Source organism: Capricornis sumatraensis, chromosome 13, assembly GCF_032405125.1.
Source record: "Capricornis sumatraensis isolate serow.1 chromosome 13, serow.2, whole genome shotgun sequence".
Classification (NCBI taxonomy): Eukaryota; Metazoa; Chordata; class Mammalia; order Artiodactyla; family Bovidae; genus Capricornis; species Capricornis sumatraensis.
The window spans coordinates 40,852,621-40,860,149 of record NC_091081.1 but is presented as its reverse complement, the minus strand read 5'-3'; the positions used below and the strand labels follow the sequence as shown (position 1 = coordinate 40,860,149).

The 7,529-nt window shown below is 40.4% G+C and overlaps 1 non-coding gene across 1 annotated transcript; it reads right to left on the bottom strand.

Annotated features, from left to right (window-relative positions):
- Positions 1-584: 584 nt before the first annotated feature.
- On the bottom strand, positions 585-656 carry TRNAW-CCA (transfer RNA tryptophan (anticodon CCA)). The gene has a single exon. It is a non-coding gene; the product is annotated as a tRNA-Trp (tRNA).
- Between the last annotated feature and the right edge of the window lie 6,873 nt (positions 657-7,529).

The following is a 7,529-nucleotide window of genomic DNA, read 5'->3' as shown; positions in this document are numbered from 1 at the left end:
GAGACGGTGAGGGACAGGGAGGCCTGGCTTACTGCAGTCCATGGGGTTGCAAAGAGTCGAACACAACTTGGCGACTAAACAACAGTAACAACTGTAATTTTAGTTTAGTATAAATTTAAGTCATCAATGTAAACTGTTGAAATGCCAAATAAGAGAGATTTTCAGTTGATGTTATACGTCCCAGGCCTGCTTAACAGAATGGTTTTCAGCCAAGCAAGAAGAGAGCAGTAGGCTAAAATTATTCATAGCAACGTGTAGTTGAGTTTTGAAAGTTCTGACGTATAACAGTAAGTGACCTTTCACCTATCCAGGTATGGACCACCCTCCAAGTGTGGTCCCTCTAGCAGCTGTAGCAATGATCTCTAGCCTAGTCCACACCCCCACATACTGCTTCCCACACAGCTGTGTGGAGTCCTTGCTGCTTTTCCCCACCTTTACTTAGAAAGTGAAAGTGAAAGTGAAGTCGCTCAGTCGTGTCCGACTCTTTGCAACCCCATGAACTGTAGCCTACCAGGCTTCTCCATCCATGGGATTCTCCAGGCAAGAATACTGGAGTGGGTTACCATTTCCTTCTCCAGGGGATCTTCCCAACCCAGGGATCAAACCTGGGTCTCCTGCATTGGAGGCAGACGCTTTAACCTCTGAGCCACCAGGGAAGCCCACCTTTACTTAGAGACTTGCTTTTATTCCACCTTCAAGCTACAGATCTAAACACGCACATGGGTTCCCAATTGTGTCTGACTCTTTGCAACCCCATGGACTGTAGCTTGCCAGGCTCCTCTGTCCATTGGATTCTCCAGGCCAGAATACTGAAATGGGTTGTCATTTCCTCCTCCAGGGAGTTTTCTCTACCCAGGGATGGAACCTGCATCTCCTGCATTGGAAGGCGGATTCTTTACCACTGAGTTACAGCTCTGGATGAAGCTTTACCTGACATTTTCTAGAAATCTCCTAAAATTTCCAGGGCATCCTGTGCCTACATCCAAGTTTTTATGTCCAGATGCCCTCTCCTTTCTCCTCTCACTCCCTCTCATCCACAATATTTAGTGAGTGACCAGCACGTGTTGATAATATGCTAGACATGAGCCAGTTTGGGGCCAACATAGCATCTGTCCTGCCTGAAGCTCCCTTTTGAGCAGGAAGGACGATTAACTAGGGCTATGGTGCACAGTGTGTGCTGACATACGGAGAGCTGTGGAGTTTTAGAGCCAGGACTCTGGTCTGGTGGCAGAGTGATGGAGTAAGGTGCTTATTTGTAAGTCTCTCCCATGCCAGAGTAGAAGTTTTTCACAAGGAGAGACCCAGGTTTACCTTCACTGCCAAGCACTATGTTAGGTACTCAAGAGCTCTTTGTGAAAACTACAGAAATGAAGTTCACCGTGTTCAGAGAACCGTTTGATGTTGTTGGGTTTAAAACTGAAGAAACCAGGTCAACGCAGATGCCAGATTTTGAAAGGTCTGAAACGCTATGCTGAAGAACTTAGACCAGGAATAGGTCACAGAAAGCAATGTTATTCAAAGACAGTCATTTAAAGACTCTGTATCAGTCCGATTTCTAAAGTAGGAGAGGAGTGGCAGTTTGACCCTAAATAGTTTTCCTATGGCCAAAGCTTCAACTTTCTTCCTGCATTCATTCAACAGATACTTAGGCCAGGCTCTCTTTCAGGTGCCAGGGACACAGGCCTGAACAAGGCAGAGGGCTCTGCTACTGCTAGTGTGACAGGTTGGCAGGCCTTAAAAATTCGCACATTGAGTGAGCTCTGGGGTGAAAATGAAAATAACACTAAATCGTAACCAGTACTTGTCAACTAATACTGTGAACGTTTGGTTTCCAAAGGAATGACAACAGATTTTCCCCTTTGCTTTATACACAGAATTAGCATAAACAACCTGAGATCCACACATTGTATTGCCAAAGCTGTAACCCACAAGTGCTGAGTGAAGGCCATGAATACTTTGGGTCCAATCATTTTCCTTTGACAGATACCAAGAACTGACTCTGGTTAAATCTCTGAGACTGAGAACAGATAAAAATTAGAGCTGATTTTAAAGATTACCCTGTAACTATTTCAGTGGCCACCCACTCCATCACCAACAAATTTGAAACTCTCAAGAGAGTAGCTTGTAATTATTGATTAGTGTTATCAACAAAGTACAGGATATAACCCTGCCTTGTATTTTTTTAAATCACATTCTGGGTAGGAGGATTATTTTGCTTCAGGCATAAATACTAGGAAAACTAGTTAGCCTTAATCTCCACCCCTTCTCCAACCCAAATCCAAACTCCCTCTTCCTAGCATATAAACTCACACAGACATACACACAAACACACACACCACACATGCACACACATCATTACCTCAATTTTTTAGGTGAGGATGCGGAAGATAAAGCTTTTCTTCCCAACTGCACAGTTAATCAGTAATAACTATAACAAAGGGCTTCTCTGGTAGCTCAGAAGAGTCTGCCTGCAGTGTGGGAGATCTGGTTTGATCCCTGGGTTGCGAAGAGCCCCTGGAGGAGGGCATGGCAACCCACTCCAGTATTCTTGCCTGGGGAAATCCCATGGACAGATGAACCTGACTGGCTATAGTCCATGGGGATGCAAAGAGTCAGACACGCTGAGCAACTAACACACACAACTATAGCAAAAACCAATAGAAACTGAATTGTCTCGAATGTTGGGGGGAACATGTACTTGCTTTTGAGGCTAATGACATGGTTTTGTACAGCTAGTGGCAGCTTGCCTTCAGGCATGTAATGATTGCCTCTCTTCATGCATGTGAGGCTGTAACCTGGACACTGTGAAAAGGCAGAGTGCTGGGTACAGATAGTGCCAGCACTAAAGAGCCTCTTGATGAAAGTGAAAGAGGAAAGTGAAAAAGCTGGCTTAAAACTAAACATTCAGAAAACTGAGATCATGGCATCTGGTCCCACCACTTCATGGCAAATAGATGGGGAAACAGTGGAAACAGTGACAGACTTTATTTTCTTGGGCTCTAAAATCATTGCAGATGGTGACTGCAGTGATGAAATTAAAAGACACTTGCTCCTTAGAAAAAAAGCTATGACAAACCTGGACAGCATATTAAAAAGCAGAGATATTACTTTACCAAAAATGTTTCATCTACTCAAAGCTATAGTTTTTCCAGTAGTCACGTATAGATGTGAGTTGGACTATAAAGAAAGCTGAGTTCCAAAGAATTGATGTTTCGAACTGTGGTGTTGAAGAAGACTCTTGAGAGTCCTTGGTCTGCAAGGAGATCAAACCAGTCAATCCTAAAGGAAATCAGTCCTGAATATTCATTAGAAGGACTGATGCTAACGTTCCAATACTTTGGCCACCTGATGCTAAGATCTGACTCATTGGAAAAGACCCTGATGCTGGGAAAGATTGAAGGCAGGAGAAAGGGATGACGGAGGATGAGATGGTTGGATGGCATCATCGATTCAATGGACATGAGTTTGAGCAAGCTCCGAGAGTTGGTGATGGACAGGGAAGCCTAGGGTGCTGCAGTCCATGGGGTTGCAACGAGTTGGACGTGACTGAGCGACTGAACGGAAGTGAACTTCACCTCTTCCCTTTTTTAAAAAATCACAGTGGTAACCAAAGCTGTCATTTCATAACAAAGTTTTGCCTGTATTTGTATGAAAACAGTGATAGCAAATGGCTTCTATAAGGAGCCTGGAGATCTGAATTCTGGATGAAGTTTTTTCAGTGACCACTCTGTAAGCTTAAAAAAAGTTAATTTGCCTTCCTGGACTTCAGTTTTTCTCACATGATAGACGAGAGGAATAAACTAGAGAATTTCAAAAATCCCTCTCAGCTCCTAGATCTAGTGATACTGTGAAAATGGGCTGAGATCAGAAGTATTTTTTAAAGAGAACGAAAAATATCAAAATGACTGCAGCACTAGATGCTTTCTCTCTAAATATCTTATTGTATCTATAGGGGATTCCTTTCTCCAAGTTTCTCTATAATTCTTCTACGTCTCCACATCTTCCTTCCTTCTTTCTCTATCTTTCCTCATCCTGTAATGACTGAGATTTAATTATTTTAGTAAACTATTGAAGTAAGGAGTGGTTGGTTGTACAACTAATATATTGGAAAGTGGAAGTCAATTCTTTCTCTTTCCTTTAGAGAAATGAGATCATGCAGAGCAAAGTTGAGAAACTAATTGTGTGAAATTACCAAAACAGTGGTACATGCAAGACTCTTTAAAATGGGTCACTAAACTGGCATTAAATTTCGGCTGATTTTAAAGAAAATTTCATTTCTATTTAACAATTTGGTCCTAAAGTTCAATCTTTACTAACTAGTAATCTAGTCTGAAAAGAAGTTTTATTAAAATTCGTCTTGACTAGCAATGTGGGTATTTCCTTCTAAGTATTTACAAAATTTTATTTGGAAGATATATTCCATTTTTCTGGAAAAAATACTAGATCTATAAACATCCTCTTTGGATTTTAGTTTCTATCCCTGTAAAATAAGGAGTTAAAATTGATCTATCGCTTCTAGTCCTTATGTTCTATCATCAAGAACAAGTGACTTAAGTTTAGTCTTTTAAGATTTCATTTAGTTTTTAAAATAGGTCATTTGGTACAAAATTCAAAAGGTACAAAAGACTATATACAAGCAGAAAATAAATCTCACTACCTTCCCAGTCTCTTCATCACTGTTTTGAGTTTCTTCAAGAGTGACTAGGTATTTTTTTTTTTTGGCTGATTTAGTTATTATTTTTTCTCTCATTTTTTAAAAAATTATTATTATTTTTTTACTTTACAATATTGTATTGGTTTTGCCACACATCAACATGAATCCACCATGGGTGTACACGTGTTCCCAATCCCGTACCCCCCACTCACCTCCCCACCAGGTATTTTTAAGTTAAGTGTTGATTAATGAGAAGGTAAGCTTTTTTTGATCAGTACCAAATGTTATAGCACTATTAGGACAACAAACTATATATATTCTTCAAATTTTCTACCATTAATTCCTATATATTTCAGCAAGGTTTATTTTTCCATAACTCATAATTGTTTTAAGGTATTTTGATATATATTATCTAATTTGCTTCAAAGAACCATCTATGGGTGTGATTTACAATATTCTACCTCATAAGGCAAAACACAAATGTCAAATTTTTCTGCCATATATGTATTTAGATGCTTCCAAAATGCCAAATGGAATGATCAGAGTAGTTTTATAAACTGGTTCTTTGACTTGTCCGAGCAAAAGTCATGAAAATGATCAACTGAGAGTTAAGAATTTCGAGAATGAGTGGAAATTGTGTTCCTATGAAGAGGGGCACTTATGCCTTATGGTCAGCCCTCAGTGGCAGACTGCTGGGATTGCCACCCTCTCCCCTGGTCTGTGAAGGACCAAGGAGAATCCCTACTAGAAGTTCACAGGGGTATAAAGGCTGCAGTGACTATTACTGTTGAAAACAGAATAAAAAGGTCCAAAGAGACATCTATTCCAAACCTGTATCCATCTATTAAACTGCTGGTAGACTTGAAAAGACATTTGCTACCCTCTGATTTGCCTACCAGTTCAGAGAAAAAGAAAGAGTATCTGGTGTCTCCTCCCTAGAATTTAAGGGAAGATAGTTTATACCTGGCATGCTTCTAGTCACTAGAGATTCATAAGGATGCCTTCCAACAGAATATTCAAGACGGGTGGTACTTCAGCTTATTTTCTTGATCTTGAGTCATCATCACTTTCAGTAAAAAATGACTAAGTTTTATCTGAGACATTTTAAAAGGCCATTCAGTAAGTGCTGGACACTTCCAGGCTCCATGTGGAGCACAGAAATGAGTAAGATACAAAGTTAAGTGGGTCTTTGGAAGCATTACTAAGAACAAAACTAGTGAAGGTGATGGAATTCCAGCTGAGCTAATCGAAATCGTAAAAGATGATGCTGATAAACTGCTGCACTCAATATGCCAGCAAATCTGGAAAACTCAGCAGTGGCCACAGGAAAGGATCAGTGTTCATTTCAATCCCAAAGAAGGGCAATGCCAAAGAATGTTCAAACTACTGTACGATTGTGCCTCATTTCACATGCTAGCAAGGTTATGCTCAAAGTCCTTCAAGCTAGCCTTCAGCAGTACATGAATTGAGAACTTCCAGATGTACAAGCTGTGCCTAGAAAAGGCAGAGGAACCAGAAATCAAATTGTTGACATTCACTGGATTATAGAGAAAGCAAGGGAATTCCACAGAAACATCTAATTCTACTTTATTTACTATGCTAAAGCCTTTGACTGTGTGAATCACAACAAACTGTGGGAAATTCTTAAAAAGATGGGAATGCCAGACCATCTCACCTGCCTCCTGAGAAATCTGTGTGCAAGTTGAGAAGCAACAGTCAGAACCAGCCATGGAACAACAGACTGGTTCCAAATTGGAAAAAGAGTACCTCAGGGTGTGTACGGTCACCTGCTTATTTAACTTATATGCGGAGTACATCATGTGAAATGCCAGGCTGCATGAACCACTAAGCTGGAATCAAGACTGCCGGGAGAAATATCAACAACTTCAGATATGCCACCCTAGTGGCAGAAAGTGAAGAGGAAGTAAAGAGCCTCTTGATGAAGGTGAAAGAGGAAAGTGAAATAGTTGGTTTAAAACTCAATATTCAAAAAAACTAAGATCATGCATCTGGTCCCATCACTTCATGGCAAATACAAGAGGAAAAAGTGAAAACAGTAACATATTTTCTTTTCTTTGGCTCCAAAATCATTGTGGACAGTACTGTAGCCATGAAATTCAAAGACATTTGCTCCTTGGAAGGAAAGCTATGACAAACCTAGACAGCATATTTAAAAGCAGAGACATCACATTGCCAACAAAGGTCCATCTAATCAAAGCTATGGTTTTTCCAGTAGTCATGTACGGATGTGAGAGTTGGACCATAAAGAAGGCTGAGCTTCTTTGATGCTTTCAAATTGTGATGCTACAGAAGACTCTTGAGAGTCCCTTGGACTGCAAGAAGATAAAACCAGTCCATTCTAAAGGAAATCAACCCTGAATATTCATTGGAAGGACTGATGTTGAAGCTCCAATACTTTGGCCCCTGACGTGAAGAGCCGACTCATTGAAAAAGACCTCAGTGCTGGGAAAGAGTGAAAGCAAAAGGAGAAAGGGGCAGCAGGAGATGAGATGGTTAGATAACATCACCAACTCAATGGGCAGGAATTTGAGCAGACCCTGGGAGATTGTGAGGGACAGGGAAACCTGGCGTGCTGCGGTCCATGGGGTTGCAGAGTCAGATACGACTTAGTGACTGAACAACAACAAAGATACAGTGGTTGCCCTCGGTGAGCCTATGTTATGGTCATAAGGAGTACAATAACCTCCTCCTGCTCCATAACTTATAACAGAAGTTAGAATATAAACATTTTCTAAAAGAAACACAAAGGGCCTTCATTGAACATACTGTAATACAACTTGTAAAAGAAACTCGTGTACTTTATATATACATTAGAATATAAATTCATATATCTTAAAATGCAAAAATGTCTGCA